This window comes from Protopterus annectens, chromosome 12.part0 (genome assembly GCF_019279795.1).
Source record: "Protopterus annectens isolate FY-2018-M chromosome 12.part0, PAN1.0, whole genome shotgun sequence".
In the NCBI taxonomy this organism is placed as follows: domain Eukaryota; kingdom Metazoa; phylum Chordata; order Ceratodontiformes; family Protopteridae; genus Protopterus; species Protopterus annectens.
The window spans coordinates 650962584-650984598 of NC_056746.1; positions in this window are offsets into that span (position 1 = coordinate 650962584).

Consider the following 22015-nt stretch of genomic DNA (forward strand, 5'->3'; position numbering starts at 1 on the left):
TCCTGGCTAGATCAGGCTTCACAAGCCCTAGAGGAGTGGGAATCCCAGAATCTCAGAAGAAGCGGTGGATAGCTGAAAGTCTAAAGGGATTAGCTGTGGATACCATACGCAACCTAAGGATGGGTAAGCAAGACTGCAAGGCCAAGGACTATTTAGGAGTACTGCAGGATGTGTTTGGAAGGACCGCGAGGGCTGCTGACCTACTGTATCAGTAGAAGTTGGTGAGAAACTATCTGATTACATTAAACGATTAGATAAAATGCTCCACCAGATCATCCTAAAGAAGGGGGTGGATCTGAAAGTGGCTAACCAAGTACAGATTGGACAAATTTTACAAGGAGCTCAATCTATGGACCCCAGTGTGTGGAAAATGAGGATGAGAAATAGGGAAGAGACTCTAACTTATTCTCAGTTGGTTAAAGAGGTGAGGGAAGAGGAAGCCCTGTTGGATGCCAAATCTCAGTTTTCAACAGCAACTAAAACAGTGAGCGAACACCATCAGGAGCTTATAGCTGTGCTTACTACTCAAACAGGAGTCATGGCCCAGGGTGTCTGTGATGTAGAGGTGTCACAGTTGCAGATGCAGGTGTTTTCCATGCCGACGCCATAGCTGAAGTCAGCTTGACAGTTGCAGAATTGCAGAAAGCTGTGGTAACTTTAGCTGAAGGGAGGAATACATCAGCTAGAACCTCCACAAAAGGACTCAGGGAAGAATCAAATCAGCCAATGTTCAGAGTTCCTAATGGATTTTGTTTTCGCTGTGGGGATGCAGGGCATATAAAGTGACAGTGTCCTAATGCAGAGAACTTGAAAAAAGTGAATGAACTATTATTGGCTAGTGCAATGCAGGGAAACTTCAAAGGGCCTCAGTGAAGGAGCCAGCTGAGTGCCCAGTTACAAAGAACTCCATAAAATCTAACATCAAGAGACAGCATCCTGGAGCTCCTTTCCACACAAGCCCTTGTAATAGGGGAGAGAAACTACCTACTATGCACACTTCTAGCTCATCTGAGGTGAACAACCAAATTGGAATGCCATCTCAGCCAAATTCTCAGCATCTGAGACTGCAAAGCATTACTAAGCAAGAGTCTTATCCATTAAAATAGTGAGGTCAACCAGTGGTACCTCAACCACATGCTGACTGCCGTACAGCTGAACAGCACCAGAAACAGAAACTGCCCGATGGCTTACTGGGACCACCCCCTGTCATGTCAGTAAAAATAGAAGGAGTGTATAGTAAAGCACTGTTGGATATCGGTGCACAAATCACCATTCTGTACAGAGATGTCTACTAAAAATACTTAAAGCATTTGCCACTTGAAAAGTTAGAACATTTGGAGATCTGGGGGCTAAGTGACATGAAGTGCCCTTATGATGGTTATGTCTCACTCAAGTTAGAATTTTCCACATCAGTTGTTGGGTTAATAGAAGTTTTTGAAACACTTGCTGTTGTGTGCCCCAGTTCAAAAGGAAAGGATTCAGCATCTATTTTAGTGGGGACAAATACTGACCTCGTCAGAAGAATGCTAATGCCACAGTTGACCCAGGAACACCCAACACTACTTCCCCTCCTGAAATCAGTTTTCTGTGCCCTTCAAAGGGAGAAGGATAGTAAGAAAGATGAAACTGGTCATGTGTGGACCCTGTCTGGGAAAGAGCCTATAATTCATCCTGGTCAGGTCACCTGCTTGAGAGCCAAAGTGAGGATGTGCGGACAAACAGTTTCCTCTCATCTAATGATGGAAACGGATCCAGAAAGTGACTTGCCACCAGGGCTGGAACTAGTCCCAGAAGATTGGCCTGCAGACAAGTTAAAGCATCCTTATGACACTTTGCCTGTGGGGTTAAAGAATAAAGGAAGTACTCCCACTGTCTTGCGTTCACAAGTGTGTTTGGGAAATGTTTATGCTGCCACTCCCTTACCTGCTTCTATGTTGACAAGGAATGAGAGCAGGGGCAATGAGTTGAAGCTGGAATATATTGTTATAGGAGGTGGTCTCTTGCCCCCTGTGTGGCTAACCAATGTTAAAAAGCTACTAATGAAAAAGAAAAATTGTTTTTCCTACTAGTGAACTAGATGTGGGCTGTGCAAAAAGTGCAGAACACTGAATAAGAGTAAAAGAGGACCGGCCTTTCAGGGAACGTTCCAGAAGAGTAGAAGGACTTAAGAAAACATTTGGAAGAACTAAAAGCCACAGGGATAATTCAAGAGTCAAGAAGTCCATATGTCTCTCCCATTGTCTTTGTCAGGAAAATGAATGGGCCAATTCACATGTGTGTTGACTATCATACTCTGAATCAGCGAACCATTTCAGATCAGTACACAACTCCCCAGACTGAAGATGTTCTAAATTGCCTGGTGGGCAGTAAGTGGTTCAGTGTGTTAGACTTAAGGAGCGGATACTTTCAAATCCCTATGCACCCAGAAGATAAAGAGAAGACTGCCTTCATCACCCCTTTCGGATTTTTTGAGTTTGATCGCCTACCTCAACGTTTATCAAATGCACCGGCAACTTTCCAGAGAATCATGGAAAGAACAGTTGTGGACATGCATCTCCTGGAAGTCTTAGTCTACCTGGATGATATCATTGTTTTTGTAAGTACAGTAGAGGAGCATGAAGAAAGACTGATGAAGGTATTGGACAGGATTGAGAAGGAAGGCCTGAAGTTGTCATTGGACAAATGCAAGTTCTTCCAACCTTCAGTGACCTATGTGGAACATGTAGTGTCTGCAAATGGAATATCCACAGATCCCAGCAAAGTTCAAGCGGTGACATCTTGGCCCAGACCCAAAACTTTCATAGAGCTGCGATCTTTCCTGGGGTTCTGCAGTTAATATAGAAGGTTTGTGGAAGGATTTTCAAAGATAGCAAGGCCTCTCAACCATTTTCTCTGAAATGATGAGAAATCAGATGAAACAGATGAAGATAGCCTTGTAAAAGAACCTAAGAGACCGAGAGGTTCTAAAGAACTCAACGAGTGTCGTTGGGCTCCTGAGTGCAAAGAGTTGTTTCAACAGCTTAAGTATTGCCTCGCACATGCCCCTGTGCTGGTATATGCTAACCCAGCAAAGCCATACACTTTGCATGTGGATGCTAGTAGGGATGGCTTAGGAGGAGTCTTTTACCAGGAGTATGACAAGAAGCTGAGACCTGTGGCTTTTATCAGTCAGAGTTTACACAACACAGAAAGAAACTACCCTGCACACAAGTTGGAATTCCTTGCCTTAAAGTGGGCAGTAGTGGACAAGCTGCATGACTATCTCTATGGGGCTGAATTTGAAGTGCAGACTGACAACAATCCTCTGACATACATTCCAGACCACTGCAATGCTAGATGCTATTGGCCACAGATGGATGGAAGCTCTATGCAACTATAATTTTGGTTTGAAATATTGCCCAGGACATGAAAATGGAGATGATGATGGTCTGTCCAGAAGACCTCACGGAGATTTACACCCCGATGATGAATGGGTCGAAATTCCAGCACCAGGGGTGAGATCTATGTGTCAGATTGCAACCTGCTAGCAACACACTGAATGTTGGGCCCAGAAGTTGGGTCTGTCTGCACCAAGCATACCCCAAGCTTACTGTAATCTAGTCACTTTACAGGCTTCATTGCTACCAGCTTTGAGTAAAAGTGACCTCAGGAGAGATCAAAGAGAAGCCCCCTTAAGTCAGCTGATGGTAGCTGCTTTAGAGAAGAAACAAGGTAATATGCTTTGCATGGATATTCATCCCCTGGCAAGACTTTTGGCCAAAGAATGGGACAGACTCTAGATGCAGAATGGACTAGTGTATAGGAGATCTCCAAGTGCACTCAGCAGTGAAAAATGGCAATTGTTACTTCCTCAGAAGTATAGAGAAGTAGTACTCTGGTCATTACATGATGAACATGGTCATCTTGGTTATGACAGAACTATGGGTCTGGTACGAAACAGGTTCTACTGGAAATGCATGAAGCAAGATGTTGAGGATTACTGTTGTACATGTCTTCGTTGCATTCAGAGAAAGACTCTGCCAACCAGAGCTGCCTCATTGGGTCAAATGGAAAGTAGTGGACATATGGAACTGGTCTGTATAGATTTTCTGTGCATTGAACCGGACGTAGGTGGGATCTGTAATGTGCTGGTGGTGACAGACCTCTATACCAGATATTCTCAAGCATTTCACGTTTGCGATCAGAAAGCTATTATAGTGGCAAACTACTAGTTGACAAGTTCTTTGTACACTATGGCCTGCCAAAAAGGATACTCTCTGATCAAGGATGTGATTTTGAGAGCAAGCTTGTCCATGAACTACTCACTCTGTTGGGAGTCCAAAAAAACCGCACCACTCCTTATCATCCTCAAGGGGATCCTCAGCCTGAGTGTTTCAGCAGAACTTTACTTGACATGTTGGGGACACTATCTGCTGAGAAGAAGAGTCAATGGAGTAGACATGTAGCCACAGTGGTGCATGCTTACAACAGAACTAAAAATGATGGTACAGGATTCTCGCCTTACTTCCTAATGTTTGGAAGAGAAGGTCATCTTCCTTTTCACATCATCTTTGGAGTCACAGCTGATGATACACCAGTGCAATCTCATGGCAGTTATGTGGAGAGACTCAGGAAGAACTTCAGAAAGCTTATGAGCTTGCTGAAAAATCAACAGGACAAAGACATCAGAGAAACAAGGTTCACTATGACAAAAAAGTAAAGATGCATGATTTGCAGCCAGGGGACAGAATTCTTTTGAGAAATTTGGGACTATAAGGAAAGCATAAACTAGCAGACTGCTGTGGATCTGAGATTTACATAATTTGTTCTTAGCTACCTAATATCCCTGTCTACCAAGTTTGACCTGAGGGGAAAGAAGGCACCGCAACAACTTAATGCCTTTGGCAAAATCAGTGAGATTCATGAATCTGGAACCCAGAATGGCTCAGCGGAGGCCTAACTCAAGGCATTCCAGAAGGCTAAGGCGAAGAGAAACTATCCTCTCAAATGTTCAAGAGCCTATGCTTCCTTCTGCTGAAGGAGAGGAGGACAGCGATGATGACTGGAGTTTCAGTGTTTTTTTTATGAGGATGCTCAAGACCCTGTGGGCTGTAATCTCAGTGTAAATGCACCAGAATTCATTCCTTGTCATTTTGAGCGGCCCAGACCTAACAATAGTCTAAGTAATGTTTCTGTGCCTCTTACAGAACCTGATACTGATGGTGGCCCTGCTATGCAAACTTCAGAAAATAGTGCTGAGGACAGTCATACCATTATGGAAAACAAAAGCGAAGCTATGCAAGAGGAGATCTTAGAAGTAGACAATAAGCCTACTGAAGAACTGGACACTGAATGTGATGTGAGTGACAAACCTTCTGAGCAAAATTCCTTAGCTGTCTCTTCCGAAACAAAACTTTGGAGACTGATTCGGCCCCCGCAGAGACTTACATATAACAGTTTGGGACATAGTACACAGGAACCTGTGACCACAGCTCATCAGACAGTCTGCGCCTATAATTCCTATGCCTCCTACTCCAGTGGTGACATCCATTCCCAAGTTGTACATAAGGCTGATTACCCTTGGTGGAATGTACCTTTTGAATGCAAAAATAATGTTCAGTTGATGGTGCATTAGTGCGTGTAAATATTTTGCTGCTAATCTACCTTTGAATTGGGGGACCCAAGATTTTCAAGTGGGGGAGAGTGTAAGTCCCACTGTATTCCATTGTAGAAGCAATATACTGTAGTTTTTCATTACACCACAAGGTGGAGCTCTTTTCAGGGATATAAAAGACAAATTCAAAAGTGAAAGAGGAGTCTGACATACTAGCTGAAGGAGGGAAGACTGAAACAGAGAGCTGAAGGGAAAAAGGGCCTTGCAGCATGACTGGATTTTCTTTTCTAATGCTTTGGGACAGGGAAGTGAAGTAGCATATTGTGTTTGTCTTTTGCTGAAATCCTGGATGATGGTATTTTGTGGAATCAGGAGAGAAGTCTGAAACAAGTAGTTCCATGCCTGTATATGATTCAGCAAGAAAAGGAGTTCATTTGGGCCTAGTGCAGAGAAGCCATAGATGATTGCCAGAGTTCTGGCAGGTGATTTTTCTACTTTTTCTCATTAGAGGAACCATGGTGCCTGGTCACTAGGATATTCTCGATGGAATGGTGAGAGGCTCTGGCCATCATTTTATATTTGTATAAGATTGTGTATCCCCCCCCCCAAATGCTTTGTGGATTACAAATAAATGGTATCCATATGAGCTCCAACTTGGGCCCCATCATGATGGCAGCAAGACTGTAATTAGTCACTGGCCAGTAAACAGGGTATAACAGAGTGTTTCATAGTTGGTCTGTTTAGAATTGATCAAGGGGGTTGAGGGTGTTAGTACTGCTCAATGACATTGCATTTTCTCATATTTGTATTGTTGCATTATAAATCTTCATTGTTCAGTGACACTGCATTTTGCTCATGTTAGGACTGCTGCCTTCAAGAATTTTGCTGCTCAATGACATTGCATTTTCTCATATCTGTATTGTTGTATTATTATAACTCTTTTATTGCTTAATGACATTGCATTTTTCCAGTGTTTATATTGCTGCATTACAAAGCTTTACTGCTCCTTGATATTGCCTTCTCTGTGCATGTTTGAATGTCAAGACCTTTTCCTGTTGAGTTCTGGGGAAGAGGGTGAATGTATGTTTTCATTGCATGCGTATCTCACCTTGCCTTATTGCTAACTGGTGTACTGTTGAAATAATTTGTTTGTGGTTGTGCTATTGCCTTTTAAACTAGATGTGTCACCTATAATAAAATCTGTTGTTCTTGTCACCTTGGTGTGTTGGGCCTATAGGGGTGTCCCCAGAGTCAGGTAGGAAAGAACCCATATCTACTTCAGCTACACCTGCGGGTGCGTTACACTTGTGTTTTAAAGACTCAAGTTAGAATGCTGATTACCACTACATTTTTTTCTTTCTCCATCTGCCCAAAGTTAAAACATTAGTTAGTAATACCGGTATGACTGTTATTGATGTCAACCAGTGTCAGAGTTTTTGAATGTTTTTGATATATACATACATATATATATATATATATATATATATATATATATATATATATATATATATATATATATATCTATATATATATATATATATAGAGAGAGAGAGAGAGAGATATTAATGTTTACAAATGTCAAGGAGTTACACTGAAACAACACAGTAATGTAGAAAGTGTGATGGGATGTAAATGAAAGCAGATTATTTACTTTTACAGATCAATTTAAAAGTAATTGTCTATGGGCAGTCTATATCTAACATCTGAGCTTTAGTAAAAGCGCTCTTCTGAGAGTCGTGCAGTTTTTGATTGAAAGAAGAGGATATGATCACTTTAAAAGGTTCACTAACATAGCTTGTTGGCATGAAGGTTGAGGGTTGCACAATATCACCATATGTGGCCAACATTATTGCAGTTATATCTTTCACTTTTTCATCGCAATCAAATGTTAGTGGTATATAAAGAGTGGGTAACTTTGTGGTGGGAACAAGATGTGTGTGAAAGCAACTGACCATCAGACTGGCTTATCTATTTATGTGTGCGTGCATGTGTGTGTGTGTGTGTGTGTGTGTGTGTATGTGTGTGTGTGTGTGTGTGTGTGTGTGTGTGTGTGTGTGTGTGTGTGTGTGTGTGTGTGTGTGTGTGTGTGTGTGCGCGCGCCTGTGTGTCTTTGTGTGTTTGTACGTGTATGTGGGGAGGTGGATGCTGCATATGTGCGTGTATAAAGTAGCATCTCAGCTTTTTTTTCTGTATATTTTATGTGATGTCTTCATTGTTATAGTAGGTACAACCTATTAGAATGGGTATATTCTTTTGTGAACGATTGTGCAAAGGTCTCAAACTAGCATCTAAATCATCCTCTGCATGGAAGAGTAAACCTGTCTGGTGGACATCTGCAATAAATAAACTCTATAATAAAAGGAAAAAATTGCTGTCCAGGACCAAGAAGGAGCAGGTGCCCAATTGGAAGCAATCTGTCCTTAGCCTGAACAAGCAAATAAGAGCACTAGTGAAATCTTCCAAAGCAAACTTCAAGTCTATATTGACCACATCTACTAAAGACAATGATAAGGCCTTTTTCACATATGTCCACAATCTCAAAGGAAGCACCCCGATCTGATCAGGACTGGTGGTCAAGGACACCACATATACAAATGCCATAGATATAGCAAATTTGCTGGCTGACAGATTCAGCAAAATCTTCACCCCCTGTCCCCCATCAGTAAATCAGGTCATCCCCAGTACCTGCCCCCTTCCCCTTATATCTAGGGACTAGGTCATCACTGCTCTGTCAAAGGCAAAAAATGCATCCTCCATGGGACCTGATAACATCTCAGGATGCATCCTACATAAACTCAGGTAGGAAATTGCAGCACCATTAGGCACCCTTTTTAACCAAAGCCTGAGTACCGGCTTCATCCCAGCTGAGTGGAAGAGAGCCACTGTCATCCCTTTGCACAAAGTCCACAGATCCAGGAAATTATAGACCCATCAGCCTAACTAGCCTGATCTGCAAGGCCATGAAACAGACTTTCATGGACCTCATTAACAAGGACACTGGCAACCTGCAAACACTTGATCCCACACAGTTTGGCTTCATCAAGGGGAGGTCATGTCTGTTAAATTTGGTTGTCTTCTTTGAGAGAGTCACCAAAGCCATGGACAAGGGGAAGAAAGAGCACACCACCTACCTTGACCTGGCCCAAGCCTTTGACACTATTCTTCTCTCAGCTAGGCATCAATCCATGTTTCCCAATGGGTAGCAAACTGGTTCACTGATAGAACCCACCTAATCAAAAAAGGGAAACCACCTCAAGCAGTAGACCAGTAATGAGCGGCGTACCCCAGGGATTGATCTTGGGGCCTCTGTTATTTGGAATATACTTTTCTGAAGTGCAGGCCAAAACCAGGTGGCTATGGCTGACCATATTTACAGATAACTGCAAGCTGGGCACTGTGATCAATTTCCCTAGTGATGTGGACATCCTCCAAGAGGGTCTCACCCAAACAAATGACTGGTGTCAGAAACATGACCTCAAGCTGAATACCAAAAAATGCATCATCATCCCCTTTGAGGAGAGTGACATCCCCACAAATTATCACATTGATAACAATGTCCTAAGCATACAGTCAGTTGTAAGGGATTTGGGCACCCAAGTTGATAGCAACCTGACATTTGACCACCTTGTTGCTTCTGTTGTACAGAAAGCTTTCTACATGGTCCACATTATAAGTAAGGGTATCTCATCCAGGGACAAGGAGGTCATAACATCCCTGTATTCTTCCCTTATAAGGCCCATTATTGAGCACAATGCCCCTTTTGGCAAGTACCTCGCAAAACACATGCAGCAGCTGCAGAGACCACAGAGGTTCCTCACCAGGAGAATCCAGGGCTTCAAACATCTACCATACACCAATAGGCTAAAAGCCCTGTCCCTCTACTCAGTTTCATACAGATTCTTCAGAGGTGACCTCTGTCTGGCATACAAAATAATCTCAGACCTCGCCTTGATGGGACTGCTGCATATCCACAAGTCAAGCTTCAGTTGAGTAACCCACACACCCGACCTCAACCTGGTCTGTGACATCAGTAGGATTTGTTGGTGGGACAGATTTGTGTCCCAGAGATTCATTTATCTGTGGAATAGACTCCCTCTCCATGTCAAGCAGACTACCTCATTACCCCTTTTTAAGAGCAACCTGGATAACTGGATGGGAAACAGAAAACACGCCACTGAGATTCCACCTGTGTCCCTGCTGGACAGGGGCATCGAGTGCTGACTTGTCTAAACATGGGCTAAACTCTTGGCTAGGCTTACAAGGTACTCAGGGCCATTAGCCTAGTAACTTCCTTTGATCGTATGCTCTGTGACATTTAAAGATCATGTGTACACAGCCATACCTGCATGCATCTAATGTCATTTTTGCTCCTCTTCTACATTTCTTTGTTTACTTATGTTTGGCACTGCTGTAAGTAATATCTGTTCCTGTGTTAAAAAAAAAAAAATGAAAAAAACTACCTTCCCATCAGATGATGTGCTCTGCCCCTGATTAAGTATGTGCAGGAAGTAGCACTGCATTGGTGACATTATTAGTTAATAACAGTTTAATAAAGTTAACAAAAGGAAATTTTCTGAAGGATATGACACATGAAATACAACAGCATCTAGCAACTGCAGTCTTCAACTACTTGTCAGAAAATCACAATTGTTGTATAGATCACATCAAAAATATAAGTCAAAATCATGGCAGTTTGGCCAATTTGGCAAATTCAGGGTCAGCGGAGAGGTATGCATGCTCCAACAAGTTCATTTAACACACAACAATACAGTTTGTTTCTCTACTTCTGGCTTCTGTCTCGTTCCCTCTCATAGGTAATCACTTAGCTCTCTGAATTAAAATTATCCAGATCAGACATGTTTTTCTCCCCCCCCCCAATAATAATGCACAGTGCTAATACACACCCATACAGCTACACTTTCTCAATAAATGCACTAGCAATCCAACTTTATGTCATCAAGGTGACAGGTATGATGACATAAAGTTAGGACGTCCTGCAGCAAAAACAACAGATTTTTGGGTCTATATTAGAACACCGAATACCCGCTGTGGTGGTGCTGCGGTAGCGTCGCCGCCTCACAGTAAGACGCTGTCCGGATCGAGTCTCAACTAGACTGTCTTCTGCGTGGAGACATGCGTGAATGGGCGTACCTTCGTTGAAGGTTGTGCGTCAGGCCTGGCAAGCCGGTACATAAAAATCAACTGCCAATCATTAGCAGACTGGAGTTCTGCTGTGGCGACCCCTAACCGGGAAAAAGCCAAAAGACACAAACAAACATTAGAACACCGAACATTCAAAATTTCGAGTGTTCTAATATCGAACCCTATGAATCGAAAATTTAAAACATCGAACATTCAGAACAGCGAATTATTTTCCTAGGGAAAAAATTTACTGTTCCAAAACACATACACACAACACAAGCACACCAAACAAACAGCAATCCACACACATACACCTAAACTCTTACACCTAACCCTACACTAAACTATACATACACCACTAACTATCCACTTAAATTAACCCAAACCCTAACCCTAAGGTCTGTCACTACTGCACAGTCACCTCACCCGCTACCTAACCATAACTCACCTACCCCACCCTAACCCTCATGTCCACACAATTGCACACTTACCTGACCCACGCCCTAACCCTAACTCACCTAACCCACCCTAACCCTCACGTTCACACAACCGCACACTTACCTGAACCCGACCCATAACTTTCCACCACAGTGCTGAAAATACCAAAGCAACAGAAACGGACAACCGAATTCTTTCCCTAAGAAAAAATTTGGTTTTCTGTTTCTTCGATATTTTCAGCATTCTCTGACAACGGGTTGATATTAGAACACTCGAAATTTTGAACATTCTAATATAGACCCAGATTTTTGTGGACATCAATATAAAATATAAAAACTAAAAAAGAAGTTGCATTTATAAACATTGAGGAAATGGAGAGCAGAAAACACATACAACCATGACAGCCAGATGTTTCCATGGTAATTTAATGTACCGGCTGTGTAAACATAATTTTTAATTATATAATTATTTAGAAAGATAGCAAATGTTTATGAAATGTTGACCAGGAACAAGAATGCTGGGAAATTCTTCTTGCTTCAGAATTAAGAATGTGGCTGAGTTCCAGCAGTTTTCTCTCTCTTTTGTCACATAAAATATACATAATTGTTTTAGCAATTGTGGGACAGTAGTATAAACACCTAGTTTGTTGTATATGAAAGAGAGTTTATTTTTAATTATTTTTGGTGTCCTTAACCATTTGCTTGACCTTGCATTGTTCTGATAATCATGATAGATGCTGAGCCAATTACTACCAACTTGGTTGTGACCATCTTCCTTTAAACATGGATGGTTTGCAGACTACGTTGCTGATTTGATTTGGCTGTGCTTTATACCCAAGTGGTCATTGTTCTAGACCAGGGTTGTCCAACCTTTTTGGCGCAGGGGCCACTTACCATTCTTGTCTTGGTTTGGAGGGCCACATTACCATGTCCAACATGTATCTTTCCATTCAAAACAGTTGCAGGACATACTGAGGGTCAGATAAAATACTTTGGTGGGCCAGATTGTGACGCTAGGGCCAGCTGTTGGACATGTTCTAGACTCATGCTCAGATGTGTTTTATTTTTTTGCATTCTGGCTTCTGTAGACATAGAAAACAAGAGTTTATTGTGCTTGTATCTGCATTTCTTAGTGTCAGTTTCATTGTGTGATTTACCCTGGTGTTAAGATTTGTATTACTATTTGTATAGCTATTGGATTACTGAATGTCTTGCATATAATCTTTGGAATGTGCCGGTAGAGCAATCTAGAAATCTTTGCAAATGACTACTGACATCATTTCTACTTGGCATAAACATTCTGAAGTTCTGATTAAGTGGATTCTAAAACATTTGTTCTCAGAATTCTTAGATTGGCTGTTGTGGATTTATTGTCAGGACCATAGATTATTGAATTCCTTGAGTTGCTGCCAAGGCATTTGATCATAACTTGCAACACTGACTTGTAGCTTGTTAGCTAGGGCTGGGAAAACAAGTATTAATGCCTGAGTTTATGATCTGTAGAGTGCTCTCATTTTACTTTATGTCTTAGTAAAGTCATATATGAATTGATTAGCTGTTTAAATTTAATTATAGGTTAACTAATTCAAAGTTTATACAGGTAATTATGGAATGTATAGTACAATGGGGTTTCTTGTGATAAGAATACCTTAAAGGCCTCACATCTTTTTGATCTTACTGTGATATTATGGAGGGTGCATCATCATTGTAGACAGCTCATTATGCAGAAGAGGCATAAGTAGGATGGCACTATTTGTCTGACATGGGTGTCCTTCCTAGACTTTATTAGGATGGCTTACCACTATCCTGCAGAGGAACCATCGTCAGACGAGGTGTTCCTGCCTATGAATATAAGTCAGGGAGTCAACTGAACACCTCAGGCCATTAAACAGGACTTTTCTCTTATTATTTATTGGAATGAGAAGGGCAGATACTAATTGTGGCTACTAATATAAGGAAGGTGTGTATACTCTACATAAATGGCTGTCTGTGGCTACTCATATTCAGGTACTCCTAAATTCTAAGACTTTAATCTGGGGTGCCTTAAAAACTGGAACAAAATATACCACAGTCCTTCCTGTGTTTCCAGATTTCTGGGCATCCAAGCTAGTCATTAAAGATGTAGTGATCTCATTGTAGAATTTGACATACATGTAGAGCAGCTCTTTCATACACCTCTTTCTGTTTTTCCTTTTCTGTCCTGACTGAGCAGCTGATATCTTGGGATAACTCTTTAATACACCTCTTTCTGTTTTTCCTTTTCTGTCCTGGCTGAGCAGCTGATATCTTGGGATAGACATATCTTAGTTTCAACATCTGCCCATATTTTTGGCACATCTACTATGCCTGCCACCCTCCCCTTGCATCAGCATCTGAAAGTCTCCCATTTTATTTTTCCTATTCTGCTGGCATTAGTCAGCAAGAACTTCCATCTTCACATGCACCACACAAGAGAGAAGGTGGAGTGGGTCACAGTCAACATCATTTGCAAATATGCCAAGTCGGACAGTGATATGTGGCTGTCAACACAACCTTGATTGGGGAAAATGTCACTATAGAGATTGAGAGATGGTCTTGAGTAAGGGGTACTCAGTGTCGTAGACAATATCGTTCTGTAACTGGGAAGGAGAGACACTATGTGACCACGATCTGTGGCCACTATGTTGCCTTGAAGTGAGACAACTAGAGGCCCTCCATGACAGACATGTTGCTGTATTTTAGGTATGGGACCTGTAGGAGTCTGCTAATGAAATATCCAACTCCTGGAGGCTAGCAGGCATTGATACTGAAGATGTGGGATGGTGCAGTATGATACTCCTTGAGTCACTGGTTCAGACTGTGCACCCGCTAATGACTTCCCAAAACTATCACATGTACGTGCCTACACCAACCATGGATAACACTAACAGACACAGTATTGATGGTGGCACTTGCTATTTTCTGCATAGATGAGGAAATGGCAGTACTGTGTGCCACTGTTGTCCTCATAACATCCAGAATGGCATCATTTCTGAACTCCATGGCTTCTCTAAGATGTTGGCAGTGTTGGGTGACATCCTCACTGAAACCACCCATCACAATATTCCTCTCTATGTCAACATGGGTAGCATCAGACTGTGCCCAGATGATACCTACATATCTGTTGACAGATCCCTAGCACCACCTACATATCAGGGTCCTGTTATAATGTGTGATGGCTTTGGCAATACCCACACTGGCCGCAGGGCATCACTCTGCTGCTGCAGCCACAGGGAAATCAGTGCTGATGTTCTTATTTGTGAGGGAGCCCTACCTCAGTGGGAATGGTGAACATCCATGCTGTAATGTTTCTACTTCAAGTGTGGGTGAGATTGTTCTTTTACTCTGAACAATGAATGTGGATGGAGGACCACTCAAGAGGGATATAGACAGTGCCCGTATGCTATCTTGCTGTGACTCAATCTGTGATTTTGCATCACCATCAGACTCTGCACAAATACTGACTCATCTTGTTGTCCTGACCCAGCCTGTATACATGTCACTACGGCAGTGATCTGGCCTGTGGACACACGCAAACAGAGTTGATGTGAATACTCATGTTACATGTGGGGTCTTGTGCTATGCATGCAAACAATGGTCTAGAAAATGCTGATATATAACATGCCAGTCCAATGTGGCTGTACATCTCCTGCATTTGCAGTGGAACTCGTGGCTTGCCTACAGCTGCAGATATATAACATACAAGTCCTATGTGGCTGTACATCTCCTGCATTTGCAATGGAACTTGTGGGTTGCCTACAGCTGCAGATATATAACATACAAGTCCTATGTGGCTGTACACCTACTGCATATGCAGTGGAACTCATGGCTTGCCTACAGCTGCAGATATATAACATGCCAGTCCTATGTGGCTGTACACCTCCTGCATATGCAGTGGAACTCGTGGCTTGCCTGCAGCTTCTTTTTGCATACCTAGCTGCTATATACACATTTAGCTTGATTGTTAGTCTTGTTCCTCTAACTTTGAAACACATAAGGTTTTGTCATTCCCAGAACCTGTGTCCAAGTATGACACCTGTGTTTTCATCATCATCAGTAGCAGCATGTAGGGACATTAACAGCTCCTCCTCATTGGTTAGGCCTGCAGTGGGAGGTAGTCCCTACATCAGTGGATGACCTTTCTGCCACTTCTTGCAGTCCTGTCTGATCATACTGGTGACATGTCCCAGACATTACTCTATGTATGGTTCCTCCAACCAACAGTACTGATGTCACAAGTCAACGTCTCTCTGAGTTGGCCCCATTGTGGATGCTGACCACATCCACTGTCTCCAACAGGTGCCGTCCATGTGTCCTGAGTGCCTGTGGCTGGACTTCATTCTCAGCTCATGTAATGTTGTCCACTCTATACCATGTGTTCACTCTTGAGGACATGATAACACTTATGAATACAAGAGATGCAGCTGTAGGTTAATGACCGTTAGGGACAATAAGCTACCAAGTATAAACAGTGGGATGCCATAGGCAAATGCAAGAATACTGGATGGGAAAGAGATAAGAGCATAGTAGGTGTCAAAACATGTTTTCCTATGGTTCATAGGTTCATAGGTTCATAGGCTGGTACTAGGCTATCAGCCCTAGGGCCTATACAAGCCTAGCCATAACAATTCCCTGGCTGTTTCTTCCCACATTATTTACTTTCCTGGACCCCTGTCTAGCAGGGTGACTGACGTGATCCCTGGGGTGAATTTCCTTTCTCCCATCCAATTGTCAAGGTTCCTCTTGAAGAGGTCCAAAGAGGCACTCTGCTTGACATGCATGGGCAATCTATTCCAGAGTCTGGGGAGTCTCTGGGTCAGGAACCTATCCCTCCAGCATGTTTTGTTTATTGTGATGACAAGGTTTAGATCCCTGGAGCGTGTAGCTCTTAGGGATTGGGATTTCTTTAAGTGTAGCATGTCCAACAGCTCTGGGTTTGACATGGCCTTGTATGTTAAGCAGAGATCACCTCTGAGTAGACGATATGCGACAGAGTATAGCTGGAGTTTTTTAAGGTGGTCAGTGTAGGGCATCTGCTTTAGGCCTGTGATTCTTTTAGTGAGGTATTTCTGAGGCCTTTCCAGTTGTTGCAGATGTCTTGAGAGGTACATACCAAATGGGGCGTTGTATTCTATAATGGGTCTAATGAGGGATGAGTACAGTGGGACAATGACCTCCTTCTTTCTGGATGAAAAGCCCTTTGTGATGAGGTGTGCCACATAGAAGGATTTCCTGACTGTTGTGGCGATGTGGTTATCGAAGGTGAGACCACTGTCCACCTGTGTCCCTAAGTCTCTTATCACACTTTCTGTGTTTAGTGTACTGCCACCTATATGATAATTCATGGATACATGTTTTTTCCCAAAGGGGATAACAATACATTTCTTGGCATTGAGCTTGAGCCCATGGCTCTGGCACCAAGCATCTGTTTCTGTAAGGCCCTTTTGTAGAGTATCCACATCATTTGGGGATTCTATAATGGCTCCCAGTTTGCAGTCATCTGCAAACTTTGTTAGCCAGAGTCCCTTAGTGTTGACCTGTACTTCAGAGAAGTAGATGCCAAACAAGAGCGGCCCCAGGACTGAACCCTGAGGTACTCCACTTGTCACTTGTCTGGAGATGGATTTGGAGTCCGCTACTTTTACAGTGTGGGCTCTATCAGTAAGCCATTTAGCAACCCATTGGGTGACATAGGGATTAATGCCCAACTTAGTAAGTTTATCTATGATTCCAGAGTGGGGGATGGTGTCAAAGGCCTTGGCAAGGTCTAGATAGGCTGTGTGGACCACCTTACCCTTGTCCATGGCTCTGGAGACTGATTCAAAGAAGTCAATCAGGTTCAGGAGACAAGATCGGCCGTTCACAAACCCAAACTGGGTGGGGTCCAGTGTTTGAAGGTTGCCAATGTCTTTGTTTATAAGTTCCATGATAATACGCTCCATGGCCTTGCAGATAAGGCTTGTCAGACTGATGGGACGGTAGTTTCCGGGATCCAAGGTGGATCCCCCCTTGTGGATTGGGATAACTGTAGCTCTGCGCCACTCAGTGGGCACGAAACCTGAGGTGAGGCTATGATTAAACATGACACTTATGTGAGGTGCCAGTTCATATTGTAGTTCACGTAGTACACAGCCCGGGATGTCTTCTGGTCCCATGGATGCTGTATTCTTGGCTGTAGAGAGTGCGTTTTGTACCTGTGTGGCCATTATTACTGGAATTTGGCAATCTTCCGGTATTGAGATGGGCCATTTAGGGGGTGAGAGGGGGGTGAAGTTGGCACTGAATCGATCTGCCAGGATATTGGCAATATCCTTTGGATCAGTATATTTAATACCATTCTGTTTTATCTCAGAGCACATCTGAGCATTGCCATTTAGATTCTTGACATAATTATAGAATGCTTTGTGGTTGTCTTTGGAATCTTTGGCAATTTTATTTTCGTAACTAGCTTTGGAGGATTTTATGAGGCCTCTCAGTTTCTTACTGAGGCTAGTAAGGGAGTTTTTTGCATCCTGGGATTTTCCTCTTTTCTGCAAAAGTTTCTTCCTTTTGTTGTAAAGTTTGTTTATGGCAGGGGACCACCAGATTGGCTTCCTTTTTTTGGATGAGAGCATTTTGGTTCTATTTGGGATGGCACGATTCATGCATGAGTGGATGTGCTTGTACAGTGCCTTAGTGTAGGATTCAGCAGTTGAACTTTCAGTTCCGTCTGCATGGGTGTTATGAAGTTTGTCACTTCTGACTTGAGTAGCATGAAGTTGGCTTTGGAGAAGTTTTTATGGTGGTTTCTTTACTGGGGGTGGGGTGGGATGTGGATGTTAAGGGTGATTAGCTTATGGTCAGACCTGACTAACGAGGGGTGACCATAGGTATGGAGCATTGATTTCCCATGTTGGTAATGACCAGATCTAGGATATTGGAGCCCTGGTGGGACTATGGATTAGTTGATCCAGGGCATTGGAATTTATGAATTCCAAGAACCGTTGCTAAAGGTGTTGGGACATGAGTAGTTTTCCCAGTTAATGGCAGGGTAGTTAAAATCACCCAGTATTAGGGTGTTTGGTTCTATCTTAATATTTTCCAGTATGTTTAGAAAGGTGTAGTGAGAATCTTGAGGTATGGTGGGGGATCTGTAGCAAGCTACAATTTGGATTGCAGTCTTACCTAGTGTTAGTTGCACTTGGAGAATTTCAGACACATTGTGTTGGCCAACTAGCCCGGTGGTGTGAATATCCTTGGTGAATATTGACACTTCTCCACCTTTAGTGTTTCGGTCCTGGTTTGGTGGCCAAAAAGTGTGGTAAGAGTTGTAGCCTGGTATTGCAGGGGTGCTCTCTGGAGCCTTGAACCAGGTCTCAGTTACTGCACAGATATCGATGTTCTCCATTTTTAGGACAGCAGAATACTCCATTGATGCCACTGATAAGTAGCAAGGACAGACATAGGCAAGCATACAACTGAGGTAGTTGCCACACAGAGGCCCACAAGGATGTATAGTTTAAGGGCAGCCTTCACAAACAAGATGGATGGGGCATATCTAGGGTTCACAGGCAGCAGTGTGATAACCAAGTATGATGTTGGGATTACACATGGGAAAACTCATTGCAGATGTCCCCATAGTAGATATACACAGCATCTCTGTGTAGGGATAGATAATCCTGTTATAATAAGCTGTCTTCCTACAGCTACAGTATATATATATATATATATATATATATATATATATATATATATATATATACATAGAAGCTATCTATCTATCTATCTATCTATCTATCTATCTATCTATCTATCTATCTATCTATCTATCTATCTATCTATCTATCTGTCTATATATCTATCTACCCTGACCAAAAATGCAATATCCACATTGTGTTGATAATGAATTAAACCACACACGGAGCACTAATGCACTTCTGCAAATGCATTACCAGCCTTCAGAAACTGACTGCTCCAAATGAAGACTGTGTTCCTTGACATCTTGTGCTTGAGGTGGCTGCCCCCTTTACCCTTCCCTAGCTACACCTCTGCATGAATATTCATTTGGGATGCTGTTGGTACCATATACATCTTCTGCTATTCTGCACTTTCATGCAGAACTACTGATTCCTTGTAAAGCAGTTGTCAATAGCAACTAGGTCTTATTTGTACAACTAAACATTTGTACAGTTTTTTTTATACATGTTTGCAAATACTGCTTTCTTTAATCTATTCTTGCTCTTCTTTCTATAAATCTGTGCTGCTGTCTTTAAACTGCAAGCTATCATTGTCATTGGTACTTAATTGTATCTTCCTTAGCACTCCACTGTTTTTCTGCAATTAAACTGTCAAGCTGTTTGAACTGTACAAATATACTCATACTGTATCGTCATGTATATTTACCTTACCATTGTCACACCATTGTTGTTCTGCAAATGAACTGTCACTTTCTTTGTATGAATAACAAGAACTGTAACTAATGTTTGAAACTTGTGAATACCAGCTTACCTGAGTTGTGGTTAAAAATGGTCTGTGTACTAGCTCTCCTACCTGGTCAAGAAAATAAAATAAGTTCTAGACACCTTTCCAAGCATCTGCTCTTTTGCATTTTTGTGAGGGACTGTAGCTTTGTACTATTGTCTCTATTTCACTTTCACCTGTATGTGAAGGCTGTTATGTGTATTTGCCCTACATCATGAGCAAAATGTGAGGGCAACTGTGTCTGCTGCTGCAGGATACAGCAGAGACTTTTGGCACAGTGGAGTTAGCTTGCCTATTACCTATGGGCATGTACTATGTCACTGTACCAGTTGTAGGACCCCTTCACCTGTGTCATCCTTTCCATTGTGTCTCCCTCCTGCAGGTCATGATGATGCTCAGTGCAATGAAGACACATCAGCTGCTGCTGCCCACCCATTATTACAGCTGTGAGTTTTACTGCAATGGTTGAGATGACATGGAGTGCACTCATACCTCTCAGCCTGTTATAGCAAGAAATCATGACAAAAGCCAAAAATAAAAGTGGGACAAAGGCCCAAAAATAGGGACAATTTTTAAATATTGCTCTTACAAACTTAGAAAGTTGATAGAATAACAGGTTTACATTAGAATGAATTTTCTGAAGGGTTTAAAATCTGAAACTCAAATGTCTGTCATTATTTTCTAACTTCAATCTTTAATGATTTTCCATTAATTTGTCAGAAAAACAAAACACAATTTTATGAAAAACAACCAAAAATATGAGACAGAAATCTGGACATTCTATGAAAATCTGTACAGTTGACAGATAAAAGTGCACTTCACCAATGAGTAGGGGTTCTGACCTCTTCCAGGCAGGCAGGCAGCTGGACTCAGTCTCCTTTAACAGTGCAAACATCAGTGCAGAAGATGATGGAAAAAATGGATGACAGGGTTATGGCCAGGTTATGTTGCACCTTCTGAGGCTGATTATTAGTTTCCTTTACTGGAGGCTCCTGCCACAGGGCAACCAAAAAGGGCTGTAGCCTCTGCCACCAGCCACCCTGATTTATCTCATCCATTTGATAGATTCCACATCCCTCTATGCTAGTTAGCAGACAACATGCTAAACATAACCCAACCTGTCTCCAGAAACGTTTACCACTTCTTATTTATCCCACAACCCTCCCCTTGCACATTATTTACCCTTTCTCATCACCATTTGTCACCCTAATTTTTTTCTGTGTCTATCTCATGCCCCCCAGCAAGTGTGAGCATATGCAGCCCATTTGTCCATACTTTCTTGTATTTCTTGCTTGCCCCAGTGACTACCTTTCCTTGCTTTTCCTTCCATTGTTTCCCTGTCACCCGTTCCATTATTGTTTCTCTCCCTCTCTCAGTATATTAAATGGCATATTCATCCCCACAACAAGAAAGTACCCTGCTTTCCTCCTAAATGTTCTTTTATCCTTTCCTTCACATGTGCACCTCTGCTTGCTATAATCACTCAATCCCATAGCTCCCTATTCCTCCCCTTTCATGCCACCAATAGGTGTCCAGGTGAATGGACGATGTACTGTAAGTTATTGCTGTGCAGCACTTCTGCAATACTGTAATGTATATTGATCTTTGTTCTTGCACAAAGTGCAACTCTGTGAACCCCAACCAGTGTTTATACTCTGGTTTACGAAATGAGTTTTTGTCCCATGCAGATGGAATGTTCCATATTTATCGTGCTTTCTGTACTGAGAAATGATAGTTAATATATTTCAGATAACTGGGAGCAGGCAGACTGGGGCTTCGGTAATGAAAAATTGTGAGCTGTAACAGCTGAGGCCTACATCGTTAATGCACAAGTCTTACATTGCACGAGTAAAGTAAGTTAAACACTACTGATTAAAATAATAACCTAGATTAAATATTACCTGAGTTAGTGCCAGCCATTACATGCCATCGGAGAAATACAAAATCAAACATTCTATGAGGATTTCCCTAAATAATGTGCATAGTTACATGTTTTGCATGATTTTATATGCTTCTTCAACATAGTTCCCAAATTTAAAAAGCTTAACAACAGTCTGACAACACAGTTAAGTTTTCTGCTACACCAAGGATCCAGACTGAGTGATAGGATGACAATCATCACAAGTACAGCATTTCTACTGGATTTTTTGTTGGAAAAAACAGAATTTTGTTTTTGTTTTGCAGCTGTGCCATTCAGCATTTCCACCTTTCCTGTTCCTCACACTATGATTAGAAAAATGGACCCTAGATCATGCCTTTATTTGGTATATAGTTACTAATTCAGATGTTCTGAGTACTCAGCCCTGCTGTTTCTTTGTTTTGTACTAACTTTGGTGCCTCATAAAACACATTCCTCTGTTCATTT